Genomic DNA, 14,124 nt, shown 5'->3' on the forward strand with positions numbered 1-14,124 from the left:
AACATTTCCAATAAATCCTATTAAGTGAATCAAGGGTTTAATTGTGTAGCTGTTGTTAAGCTGGACTGGAACACTATCCGTGCTGGATTCCTGTGGGCGGTGGTCAGGGAGTTCCCAGCACACCTGGAGATGTGCCCTGACAATGGTACTCACTGGGGTTGAGCGACTCAAGCACACTCCTGCTAACAATTCTCACGGAAGGCTCCTCAGCCCCTCAGATCCAAGCGTGAAAACCTGTCAGTCCTTTCTTCTTACAACGCGAAGCACATTTCTTTTCTAAAAGAAAATATGCCTTTTTTAAAAAATAAACAAAAAAAATCATTCGGCTCGCCTTCTCAGTTTCAGTATATAAACTGCAATGTTCAAAAATACATTAAAGACAGTGACGACACACCGTCCTGCACGGCTCTCTGTCTGGAGTGAAGACGAAGATGACCTCGCCTTCCCCTGAGTTAGCTCTGCCACCGCCTGATCTGTGTCATTGAAGTTAAGACAATTCTCCTCCAGCTTCAGATGTTTTTTCAAATTCAATTCCCCGTTGAGTGGACCGCGTGCAACTGACTTATCGCAATCTTTTAAAATGGTCAAAGCACACAGAAATCTCACTCACGCGGTGTTTCTTTCGGTAATTCACACTCCTGACCGAGCCGAGCGCAGCCGGGAGGCAACATCTGACTTTTCGCTGGCGGGCACGCAATTCCCCTGTCAGGGAACAGCCGATACCTGCTGGTCCCTGGCGCTGCCTGCGCCATCCCGGTCACCAGCGAGCTGGACAACCGGCCAGGAGAAAACATTTACACACTCAGGCGAACAAACACCTGCTGCTCCCAGGGTATGCGTGTCTGCAGGGCACAGGGTACATCAGAAAGATAAGTTTTTTTAATTTCGCCCGAGCAGACAGAGTCCCGGGACGGCGCCCCGCGTACGATCCTAACAGCATGACTTCAAAAAAAAAAAAACGATCTCCATGAATCCTACATTTCCGTTTGCTTAAAATGTCCGGACAGGTGTCACATACCAAGAGTGTAACAAACCTCGAAAGTCAGAACAGTTCACGTTCAGCCCTTTTGAAAGAGCTGCTTTTTCACAGTGAGGGTCACAGCGGCCAGGAGCCCTTCCTGGAAGTGTAGGACACACGCTGGATGTGTGTCTCTTAGCGAGACGGGCTTGTTTTTAGGAGGTAAAATGAAACCAGGACTGCTGGAGAATCCCCTCCCCTCCCTTTAGATGACATGCAAACTCCACACAGAATGTGCCCGGGGCCAGAATACAATTAGGGATCTGAAAGCTAGCAGCACTAATCGACTCTCACACCGGGCACGAAGGTCCATTATTTCCCGCGATGTAATGTTTTCCAGCTTCGAAAGTTGAACTTGTTCTGCCAGCAAGCTAAAAGTATAATTGTATCTTGTTGCTAAGGGTAGGCTTTTGGCACCGTTTTCGTTCGGAAAATGTTGCATGTTCGAGTCAAGATGAAGGCAGTGTCACAGGAACACAGAGGGCTGTCCCCGGAACCGAACTGGTTCTGGTCCCGAGAATTACCATGAGACTTTTGGCTGATAATTCTTAAATCTCGCTGCTCTCTGGCCGCTTAATCAGGACTGTTCTTTAAGGCACGTACTTTCGACTGATATCAAACTGTTCTGAACTCTTTCACAAACAGACCTATCGGAATGATTACGCTTGAAAAATGGAAAAGGAGTCAAACATCTGTGAGGGAGATTATCGTCCGTCTGGGAGACTCATTAATCCCGGCGGCTTCACCTCAGAATTGACGTCAGACAGTGGGGTTTCTTTTAAAAATGATAAGTTGTTCTTTTTAAATAGAAACTGATTAAAATATCCCAGCTGCGCACTTACTTGACTTCCTTTGATATCGTCTTATTAAAATCTGTGAAGTAGTTGCGTACAAAGATAAAACCGTGATAACACACAAACTCACTGCCCACAGTAAAGAGTCCAGTCTTTCCTAGAATACAAGCACGCCCGAGAATTACACAGTCCGGGGAAATGCGAGTCTGTTTTCGTCTTACTTCAGAAAGATGTAGAAAACACCCCATGTTCCGTTGGATATAGCCAAATGTTTTAATGCAGATAAAAATCTCTACCTTTAAACGGAGATTTCAAGAAAAATAAGTGGGTCGTGTAGGCTGGGAAAACGTGTGACGATGCACCAAAATTGAGAATGTCAAAAAACCCCTGTACACTACTACTGAGATCCCTTAAAGGGGTTTTAACCAATACAGGTAGTCGCTCTTATTTTCTGATTACATTAGAGAGTGGAAACTACCATAACAGTTTTAATATAACATGCGCCTTTAATGTAACTGTCAGAATAATTCAATCCTTCTTGTTATTTAATGCTTTCATCAATTTCCCTACGGGGTGAATAAAGTATTATCTATCTTTCCAAAGCAATTTACATTGATCTGATATTCGGTTGGGTTCAATATTGGAGCAATCCGTGTGAATGGGTACCGCAGGACACCGGTGTCTCACCCACGATGTGAGCCCACAACCGTTCAGCTAAACCCACAGGTTGTAGTGATCTATGGAACTGGACACATTCACCGTTTGACACAAAACTACTGGCTTCCAACCACGGCAGCGCTAAACAGCAGACGTGGATGAGGCCAAAACTCACTGAAAACTGCAAAGTCATTCCACGGACATTCCATTAAATTTGTGGTTTTGATATCGTCACGCAAGCTTAGTCTCCTCCTCCGAGGATGTACGAACAGGCCGCTTTGATACTGCTGCCGTGCGAGTAGTGGGCTTGGTTCACCGAATACCGCCCGGGTAAGGAACTAATCCTTTCATAACTCGGAGCTACTAATTGCTTTTCATAAATATCCTTTCCTGTATTATCTCCACAGACGTTACAGGAATATAAATTATACAAATATAAAAAGCACATTACAGGCCTAAAATAAGAACAGATAAGAAGACAGATGCACACAGACCGTTTTATAAAGTCTCTCAATATTCTCAAATAGTATACCCTAAGAAAATGTCCCTATTCCTGTACCGTGCACACTCTGGCTGCTGTCGCATCATCCAGGTGGGGCTGCACACTGGTGGTGGTTGAGGAGAGACCCCATTACCTGTAAAGCGCTTTGAGTGGAGTGTCCAGAAAAGCGCTCTACAAGTGTAAGTGATTATTTCCTATTCTACGTCATTGTCTATTGTTTGTTTGTTTGTACACTGTCTTGATGCACTGTTTGCACTTTGTTTTGTTTTTTTTTACACTTGTTTTACAATCGAGAGACTTTCTGTAAGTAAGAATTCCATTGTACCAGCACCGGTTACATATGGCAATAAAGTTCAAGTCAAGTCAAGTCAAGGTCTCGTTTGCAATTCACTGTCCCCCTGGAAAACTGTGTGAACGCGGATGCATCTCAACGCACATGCGCTTCGGCGTGGCCTGTCAGGAACCCCGATTGTGCGTGACACGGCCGCAAGGCCGACGGATGCCTGCAAGACAGTTCCCTCGCTCAGTGCCATAGGCATGCGGCTTTTACATAAAAAGCAAGCCTCTCTTCTAACGGAACGATTTAAGAACCGTAGGACGGTCATGTGATCACAAAAGGTGGGAGAAATGTAGTGGGATATTGGAGCAACATGTTAGTCCCTGTGAGAGGCACAGGGGGAGGAGGTTAGCTGTTTTGCCAGGTCAATGGGCTTCTGGGAAGAGCGTGGGCGTTTGTGCCTGTGTGTGCCCTGCGATTGACTGGCGTCCTGCCCACGGTGTACCCGGCCTTGTGCTTGCTGGGATGGGCTCCGGCTCCCCTGGAAGGAGTCGTCTGAAAGCGAACGGGTGGTTACTCCCGATCACATCCAGTTCTGTATTTTTTTTTTACAGTTCCTCCCATTAAGCATTATAACTGTAACTGTTGTAATTGCCGAGTTATCTCAGCACAGAAATTCGGCTCTGACCGAGCTCTGAACTCTTCCACGGCCTATTCCATGAAAGCAGCTGGACGTGGATGTGTTTGTTGCTTTCTGGCCTCCTGAAACAACACACAAAACTGCGGAGACGACTGGGAAACGCTTAAGAAAACATTTTACATAAGAAGAGTGTGTGATATCATACGTAGAAAGCGCTGCCTGGAATTCTGTTTGGCGGCACATCTGGCCTGTGCCAACATTCCAGAGGCTGGCTCCGCCGAGCACCCACTCCTTTTAAAGCAGTGGCGAGCCCCTCGAGCGCCTGGTGTTGTTGTTCGCGATGGAAATATTCCACCGAGCCAGCGGGGGGATCAGGAGGTTGAATAATAACGGCCGGGGTTAGGGAAAGCACGAAGCCGTGCACGCAGAGGCCAGGTGAGGGAGTCGTTCCACTGCAGCTCGGAGCCGAGTCCCCTCTTACAGCCCTGTGGGCCGCGGTGCTCATGCTGCAAACACACGACGAGGAAGCAAGCAAGCCGCGTCCTCGGACCCCAGTCCGGCCGCCGATTGGGCTTTGTTTTGTATACATTCCGAGACGACCCCTTGCTTTTCACTTTCCCTTTCCCCCTCCGAGCTGAATCAAGGAATACATTTTGCGGGTGTGAGCAGGGCTGCAGGAAACTGAACAACAGTATTGCACTCCCATCTGCGGTGTGTAGGATCACTTAATCCTTCAGGAGACGGGCCCTATTTTGGGCAAAGCCATGCCTGCATCTTCTGGTCACTGCTAGTTTTAATACTCGGAATACTTGGCCAGGGGACGAGGAGACTCGAACCCGGAGTCAGACGGAGTGAGCCAGGGGGCAGCTGCAGGGTGGAGATGGGTCCGAAGAGGGAGGTGTGTGAGTCCGATATATATATATAGGGCTGATTTCGTCATGATGGTGATCAGGAACAGCTGTGCGAGAGTGGCTTGTTGTCATTCTTCCCAAAATCCATCCCTGCTTTCTGACTAGCAAGTGATTGCATAAAAGGTCCCGGCGAGCCAAAGCACAGTTCGTCAGGCACAGGTCTAGCAGGTTTCACGAAGCGCGTGAAATACTGGTTTCTCTTTCTCCAGCCGTCAGGTGATCATGTCCAGCACTCGCTGTGTGAAAGCGCTGAAGTCAGCTCACTGATGGACGCTGGCCTTTTGTAAGACTTTTACACTGGTGTGGCATCTTTTAAATACGTCACTCTCCCTGCTTCATACTCGCTGTGGTTTTCCTCCTGCTTTCTCGTCTTTTTCCTCATGCAGAGAATTCCCCCTCTCCATGGAACAACTGCAAATGTCATCTATCAGAGCATTAAATACACCTCACCAAGAGTCTGAAATGAACAAACCTTTGAACTGTGACAGAGCTCCGCAGATGGGCTCTTTCAGAGTCACCTTTGTGTTTCCCTCACTGGTTTGGCTATTTGCTTGCCTGTCTGTGTGTCTGAGTGTTTTTTCATTCTAGCTGGTTGGGTCAAGAGGCCCCTAAATCTTTCATCTACATTCTATTGTATAAGCCATTAATATAAATATATTAAATTGATATATACAATTCACAATTATGTAATAATGTGCATTAAGGAATATAAACAGATTAACATTTATGTATCACTAAAGACATGTAATTAGTGTGACGCACATACATTCAAATATTCAATTCTCCATTTTTGCCATCTTTCATCTGTAGTTTATTTATAGGATGAACAGTGTCTTTAAACATAACTATTTACGCTAAATCTACCACAAAGGTAGGGAATTTCAGTCCAAGAGGTATGCGAGTCAGTTTTTGAAGACCGAGTTCCCATAGCGTGGAGGTGACTCATCAAACTGCAGAGTGATCAGAGTCATCTGAGGTCAACAAAGCAGTGTCCTCACCCTGGTAGCGCAGGACTAGCAAGAAATATTACTTCCCGATAAAGGTCTTTAGAAACCAAAACTTCCTCTCATTACTTCCTCATGAGAAGAGTCCTGAAGTACTAGCCTGTGGCTAAAGACATATTCCTTTACGCGTCTCAAAGAGGGAGTAATTCCTGGCTATCAAGGTAACTAGTCTTTGAGAGCAGACTAAAATCTAGGAACTGAAATGTTCTGTATGAAGACCTCAGTTCAGCTTAGTGAAATGCAATGAATACACTCCAGGGTGCAGATGAGCATTCCCATGGAGACCCTCTACACGTGCAAGAAAATGATTGCGACTGTCTTCTGCTTGTCTCCGAAGACAGTTACCCAGATGGAGTGTCCATATGACCGTGATTCAGCACTGGTGCTGACTGTACACGTCCACAAAACTACAATGTTCTTTGCTGAAAGTCATTTTTTTTATTGGCACCGGTCCTGGTGGTGAGACGGTTAGCACTGTAGTTCATAGCTCCTGGGTTCTGGTCCGAGGGGCTTATTGGTTCCAGTGCTCAGACAGCATGTTGTGTTTTTAATGCCTCTTGGAAAACACTGTGTACTTGTTGATCCCGTGTGTGGATCACGATAACCGGAAACCTGCTTGCTTCGCAGTAGACACAGCCTACTTGGGAAGAGTTACCAGTCAGAAACACATATGAATAAAATCTCAAAATAAAATATTTTAAAAAAAAAACAAGAAATATTAATAAAATTGCAAAAATAATGTGAATATTGTAGTTTGATTTTGGCTTTTGCTTGCATTCTTTATCGGAAATCGCCCCCATATCATTATTCCCTTTCTTTAACTTCCATTTTAAGGATCAAAGTTCTGTTTTACTGAGACACAGCCCACGGGACACAGTATGGTCACATGACCCAGTCTCGTTATGCACATGCAGGTTAAAGAACAGAGCTAGAAGACAGACAGAAACGAAAGTACACTGATACGGTTCATGAAGAACACAGGTTTATCACTAGGAAGGTTAAAGACAAGAGACAGCTATTCGGCACCATCTAGCCCACTTGATACTTAGTAGTTAATTGATCCAATGACCTCCTCCAGCCACTTCTTGAAAGAAACCAGGGTATCAGCTTCCACAACATAGCTGCTTGTTCCACACTCCCACTTGTCTTTGCGTAAAGAACCGCTGCCTTTCCTTGGTTTTAAATGCACTGACACACAGTTTCCAAATGTGTCCTCCAGTCTGTGTTTCACTGTCACATAAAGATGAAAAGGTCAGACTGATTGGGTTTGGGGGACAATTTAAACAGCAAAAACAATAAGGGATTGTAAGGGGCGTTAAAAGGCCCGGCTTGGCCACAGGGTGCGACTGACGAGTTGCGAATAGCCCACCGTTCCCTCCCCTTGGCTGAGAACAGGCACTGTCTGCTGCCCCAGGCCTGGAGGGGGTGTAACCACCTGCTGTGCTCAGTTTACCTTGTTAGCTATGTCCCTCCAAAACCTGTCTAGAATACAATCTGGTCCCTTGCGCAAACAGCAGTTTTGTTCTGTGACACGCAGTGTAATTATACGTACTTATGTACAGTACATGGGAGTAAACCTGCTGGCAAGGAAAGGCATACATTTGGAGCAAGAAAACAAGAAAGGGGATTGACACACCTACTGTGGCCTGGGTTTTTGCATTATTTGGTGTGTTTGCACCACTTACTGCTAATATGTTCTTCAGGGAAAATAACTTACTTGTCTGTTAATTTTCCAGCTGTGAATCACACCTAAAAGAGGAATCTAAACTTAGAAACTGCACTTGTTTGCCTTGAAAAGCAAATTGCTTTACATGAGCAACTCAGCCCGCAGAGGGCCAGTTCCTCTTCCCTCTCTCATTGACGCAAGCAGAGGGGGAGGCGTGTGTGGGGTCTCACAATCTCAATCAAAAGCGTTGAAATGAAAGCCCTCTCAACTTTGGGCCATATTTTCACAGAGCACTGATTACTTCACACAACAGGCACCAGGGAGAAATACGTTGTTTTCCCCTCTTTCCACGCTCATCTTATCACAAATGCAGTTTTACTCCGTCAAAAATCTGCATTTTTGCATTTAGCGCTGCGACTCAACCCAACAACAAACGACTCGACGACAAACACAAGAGTGGAGAGGGACAGTCTGTACCAGGGTGGAGAGGCTGAGTGAAACACAAGACTAACCGAAAGCCCAAAAATAATTATCTTCCAATCTTAGCCATATATGACACTTCATCAGGTTGACTTCTTCCTTGGCGGCCTTACTGAATTCTCCCACCCTGCCACCGAATTGCATGTGAAAAGCATCAGCTGCAGCGATGTGCTCATTGAAATGTGTGTCGAAGGGTGCAGTGCTCCGCACAGCTCTTAAGGCTCCATTGTTTCTCATTCATGCCGAAATGGGCTGCAGTTCAAGCCCTCTGGGCCGCACTGTCCTGAGTGGCTTTCACCGACCAGGCGTCAATAGCACCGCGGGACACCGGATTCAAGGAGGGAGAGGAGAGGGCAGGGAACTGGCGTGCAGGGTGGGGAGCAGGTCCAGTCCGCGAACGGCAGGACCGCACTGTGGTCTCCCTCGCTTGTCTACTGTGCAAAATGTGCAAAAGCAAACAGAGGAAGTGAAAAGTTCTGGGAAGGCCCGCGCTGGCCCTGCCCGTTGAGCAGAAAAGGAGAAAGCTGCATGCCTCTCGTTAACGATCAAGGTTTGAAAGACATGACTTCTTAACAAATCTGCCCAGGCTCTGCTTGTTCTTCTTCCGCCAGCTTTGAAAGAGCTGGGAGAGCCGAATCCTGCCAAAATGCTGCCGACTCGATGCTACTCACTTTCAGGCACCTTTTATGTTTGTTCTTCCTGCAGGATGAGGGAGCTGGGAAGCGGCTCTCCCACTGTCCTTCCGTCTCCTCGTTCTCTGGTCGGTCCACCAGCTCCGTCCAGCTTGCTGGCGTCAGCGCGGGCTGTCCTGCAGACGAATACAAATCGAGTCACGCTGGACACCAGGGGCTGCCCTTCCTGTTGGGACTGTTGGGTTCTTATACACATCACCCTTCTGCAAGGCAGAGCTGACAAGCAGACAAACACCGTCTTTATTTCCCATCTGAAGTGGTTTTTGCATTTCTAGAAGGTCCTTGTAATGTAGTTCAATTATATTTGACCTGCAACTCTGTATGCATGAGAAAACAGGCCCAGCAGAAGCCAGCCACACGGTCTCTATCGAAAGCCTTGGTGAAATAAAGCCCACCTGTAGAATATAGCGCTTAGTTTTCCAAATTTCAGAAATGCACCGTCGGCGTCGACAGGATATTTCCACTTTCTGAGTTGTGTTAGGGACAACAAACTTTGGACATCAGGATTGAGTTATGGCAACTCCATTCTGAGCTACGATGCTGCACGTTAAAGGAAAGTTGAATAATGAATGTGTACAGAATTAAAATGCATCAGATAATTTGGTAACTGCACAATGAGGGTCTTTTGTGGTTGTGGATTTGGTTTGTGGATGTGGTTTTCCAGTGTTTGCTGCCAGTTAGAATGATTATACCAAACTTTCAGAGATTTTTTTTCCAGGTTCATCCCGTTACCAGCTACGTCAATTCTCGTTTACAAAAATAATCTGCTAATTCATTCGAGTGCAGTCAAGCAGATTCCTTCAATCCACAGGTCCTGAGGCCTGGACACTGCTTCAGTCTGCTGGCTCAATCCCTTTCCTGTCTGAACGCTCTCTCAGGACTCGCTTCTATCACCCGCAGAACTTTTATAACAGCGGGTTTTGAAAGCTTATCATGCTCAGTTAATGTTTGCCTTTGTTCTACTGCCAGCGTGTTCATTTAACTACGGTCTGCAAGGCGGACAATGTTCTCTTGCTCCTCTGATGCAGATCTAAGCGGTTTCAGCCTGTCCTGTTGCTGATTTGCAAAATCGTCTAAATCGCTTTTTATGTTAGATAAAGGGCAAATGCAAAACTCCACCTGAAATCAACTGCTGCTCATAAAAGAATTGTGAGGTTAAAGATCTTCTCTGCATTTGCAAAGAGAAACACGAATGAGGAATCACCGTGGAACTGCTCGTGTTCGTGTTGCCTTCATCACCATTTGCTCAAGAGTCCTGTTTACAGCACTAACGCAAACCAGGTGTGGCAGCTTTTACTGAACTCCCCAGGCCTCTTCCAGAAGAAGTGGCCATTACAGTCGTCCATGTCCCTCAGCCCTGGATATTCTATTGGCTGAATCAGACTCACCTCTGTGAACAACTACAGCTTAGGCGCCAACTCCCAGCTGCGGAGACAAGAAGCAGATATCTGGGGTATATCTGCCCAGATACCTTCACAGTCACAAGAGAAAGCTATAATAATAATAGCTTACATTTATATAGCGCTTTTCTGGACACTCCACTCACAGCCCTTTACAGGTAATGGGGACTCCCCTCCAATGTGCAGCATCCACCTGGATGATGCGACGGCAGCCATAGTGCGCCAGAACGCTCACCACACATCAGCTATCAGTGGGGAGGAGAACAGAGAGAGCAGAAACCAATTCATCATGGAGGCCATGATTGGCAAGGGCCAATGGGAAATTTGGCCAGGACACCGGGGTTACACCCCTACTCTTTACGAGAAACGCCCTGGGATTTTTAATGACCACAGAGAGTCGGGACCTCAGTTTTACGTCTCATCCGAAGGACAGCGCCTGTTTACAGTATAGTGTCCCCATCACTATACTGGGGCATTAGGACCCACATGGACTGCAAGGTGAACATCCCCTGCTGGCCCCACTAACACCTCTTCCAGCAGCAACCTTAGTTTTTCCCAGGAGGTCTCCCATCCTGGTACTGACCAGGCTCACACCTGCTTAGCTTCAGTGGGCTGCCAGTTGTGAGTTGCAGGGTGATATGGCTGCTGGCTATACACTGACAGCTCTGAAGGCTGCCAACGTAAAGCAAGAACAGTGAGCCTGCAGAACTGAGTGTGCTTTGTCTCTCACTCACGGCTGCTTTTACACACATAACCCTTACAGCTGCTTTACTGAGCCTCATGAACTGGTATCTGCACATTTATCCGTTTGAATTATGACATTGCTTCTGTAAATGCAAATGTCACACGGCTTTGCATTACATGAAATATATGAGAACTGTTGTTGTCGCATTCCAAAGTTTTTAATTGGCCCCTCGATGCCGATGTGACGTGTTTCTTCGACAGGTCTGCTGGGTGAACTGGTGTCTCTACATTGCCTGGGTGTGTGTGCCTTGCAATGGACTTATATCTTGGCCAGGCTGAAGCCATGCCCTGTGCCCTACATGTCTGGGATAGGCTCTGATTTACTAGGGACACAAGACCCTTCCTGATAAAAGATACACAACTATTCATCGATTACTTAAAGTCAACACTTTCGTCAACTTTGTTGTTTTTCCAATACACACCATGAGCTCCCAGGCTAAAGCGGCAGTGTACTTTGGAGGACGCTGATAAGAAAAGATTGTCCACATCAGAGAAAAGCCCTAGAACATACCAGTTACCTTGTGGACACTGATGAGGACAATGCAGAGGCTTTAAATCTACACCTCTGTGTGTAGGGGTCTTAAACCTACACTGCACAAAAGGCTGTTTTTGAAATGGACTTGAATTTTATCTTGAGGAAGCTGTGATTTCTGCAGTTTTGTGATATGTAATTAAAATTTTAAAAGCCTTACCTGTACTGGTAGGAATGCGGCGACTCTGTCACCTTATCCAGCGTTCTGCTGAGCAAGCTTTTTTTACAGATACTGGCAGAACACTCTCCCTATCAAAGCTGGCTGTATAATAATAGCCTTGAATGCAGTTTCTGTTTTAGTGTCTCAGACAGATTCTTTGCAGAAGCACAGAAGCTTTTTACTCCCAAGTTAAAAATTAGCCTTTTACAACTCACTGAAGGAGTCTCTGCACAAGGCTGACATCATTTAATAGTGAGTTGTCTTACAGCCAAGAATGAGACAGCTGAAGGGGATGTTTTCCTGTGCATTCTGTGGCATTCTGTGCAAGAATGCCATGTGACGTCTGCTTAGGATTCCAACATATCCAATATATTTGCTCCATATCGACATTTTCACGTAGATTTACAGCTTTAAAAATTAGCAGCTCAGCTTAGGGTAGCAGGAAGCGATAACCTTAATTTTGCTGTAACACAGTTCTAAGCCAACGTGTGGATTAAATAAAAACTTTCAACTTTTATCATTGTGCTCTGAATTTATTTTGTGCTTTTTTTTATGTGATGCTTTGTGGTGCTTTATTGCCACATGGAAATCTTGAATGAGAAATGTGTAGTTCTTGTTCAGTGATGGCTAGCTAAAGTGGTATACTGCTGCTAACCTGGGAGGAATAAAGTATGTTGAATTAAATACAAAAGCTATTCAGTGCTTCCAGAATTGTTCTCACAGGTTTTGGAGAAAGATACTCGTGATTGCAACAGATTTCTTTCTAACAGTCACTTTCTTTCTAAAGGCGTAAGGGGTTACTTTTTTAAACTAACAATAATTGTAAATCGGGAATGATGTGACTTGACAATGAACAACAATGAAATCTCATTAGTAACACCGTCTTAAGGTACCGTGTACAGCGATATATCCTTAAAACTCTTTTCCCCATCTTCTTACTTAGTTAAAACAGCAATGGCCCACACAAGTAACTTGTAAATGTAAAGGAGGACCTTTTCATTGTAATTTCCCCCAGCGATATATACTGTATGCTCACACCTGAAGAAGGCTCCACGGCCGAAACGTTGCGTTTTCTTCCTTCTCTGTTCAGCATGGAATAAACCTATTACTTGTTCCAATGCTGTATGCATTTATTTGCATGACTCCAGCGTTGTGGAGAAAGGTTTCTAGCAGCGATACCCTTTGATAAGACAGCGGGAGGTCGGAGGCAGCAGGACAGGGTAATATTGCTCATCCCCGTCGGAGGAGTAACAGCCCAACAGCGCAGGCAGCGCGGTGCGCATATGCACACCGTGTGTGTTCTTAAACTGCCTCGGAATTAAAAACAACGATAATGAAATCGGCACATGGCTGTTTTGCCTGTTTCTTTTTCTTTTCCAGGACAGAACACTGTGTACTTCCTCCCGCTGACCGCAGCCGCGGCTTTGAAACCCGACACCGGACATGTGCTGGACGCGGCCTTCCGTGTCTCGGCGCTGCAGGTCCTCGCAGATCCGCAGAAATCGCGCTCTGCTCGCAGCCCGGTGGACAAGTCGATAGGTGACGACGGGCTGGGCCTTATTCATGGCAATTCCTCAAATTCCAGACAAAACTATCAGTGCAGTCGATATACGTACGGGTCTGAAGTTATAAATACGCGGCGGACAAGCTATGGGCAGCGGTGTGTGTCCTTCATGTCCAGCTGTTATAAGGAAATTTGGATATATACGGACTCAATCAATAACACCCTTCTACTCACACAAGTAAAAATGATACATTCTCTTTCATACACTTCTGTAGCTCGGCATAAGTATCGAAACATTAACAATAATAACAATAATAATAATAATAATAATAATAATAATAATAATTAAAAAGCGATTCAAACAATATAAAATTATTCCACACGAGTTTTCTTTCTTTCTTTGCGTAATTCACTTACACAGTTCGACCCACCTGGTATCTCAGCGCTGCTCATCGTCAACGGCAATTAAACGGGAACTAAAGCGCCGTTTTTATCTTACGGGGTTGGAATCGGCATTGAGGAGTGCAATGCAAACCACAATAAAATCGACATGTTCACAGTACGTTGTAAAGCCTCCAATTTGCATCAGGAGACAGACCAAACCTCCAGGCATGCGTTTCAGAACGAGGCAACAAAACATCCGGCGAGGCGAAGCGGCCCTGCTACACTGTAAACAAGCAGGCTTGTGAATAGGTCTCCTTTAATCCAACAGAAAGATTCCTGACGATTTGAAGACGGTTTGATATACTGCTTACTTATTAGCTCTGCATGCAGATCACGTTGGAATATTTCTGCGGTGAGATGTTTGTACTCATTAGCTCGTACATCACAGTACAGTACATCAGTCATTGCAGTGACTGGTAAGCAGGAAGGGCCACTTCGCCTCACGATTCGGGGGAACTCTCCCTCTCGCCCGTGGCGAGACCATACAGTACGTTCACAACGTTCACGATTGTGTGTTTGAATTGAAATTTGTCAAATTTGTCCATACCGCCAAATTTTGAGATTTGTAACCCTCAAGCAGCAGTCCTTGCACTGCTATCACCACTTACCAGGAACCTACGCTCTGAATTCCCAATCCAAAGGATAAAGGCAACAAAGTAATTGCAGCTCTCTTCACAAACAATCGGGTTTTTCAAAATG

At 45.7% G+C, this 14,124-nt stretch overlaps 1 protein-coding gene across 12 annotated transcripts in view; it reads right to left on the reverse strand.

Moving 5' to 3' along the window:
• The window catches only part of znf648 (zinc finger protein 648), a 46,725-nt gene extending 33,201 nt beyond the window's left edge, over positions 1 to 13,524 (reverse strand). For 7 of the 12 annotated variants that reach the window (XM_088597786.1, XM_088597793.1, XM_088597789.1 and 4 more), the window contains exon 1: positions 611 to 804. The gene's annotated coding sequence lies outside the window, so the exon portion shown is untranslated. Of the gene's footprint in view, positions 1 to 153; positions 277 to 610; positions 805 to 8,620; positions 8,758 to 9,036; positions 9,520 to 11,477; positions 11,576 to 12,515; positions 12,716 to 13,398 lie in introns of those variants that run through there. The other 5 variants (XM_088597784.1, XM_088597785.1, XM_088597783.1 and 2 more) reach the window with 5 other exon arrangements.
• Between the last annotated feature and the right edge of the window lie 600 nt (positions 13,525 to 14,124).

Source organism: Lepisosteus platostomus, chromosome 11 (genome assembly GCF_059453375.1).
Source record: "Lepisosteus platostomus isolate fLepPlt1 chromosome 11, fLepPlt1.hap1, whole genome shotgun sequence".
Lineage (NCBI taxonomy): Eukaryota > Metazoa > Chordata > Actinopteri > Semionotiformes > Lepisosteidae > Lepisosteus > Lepisosteus platostomus.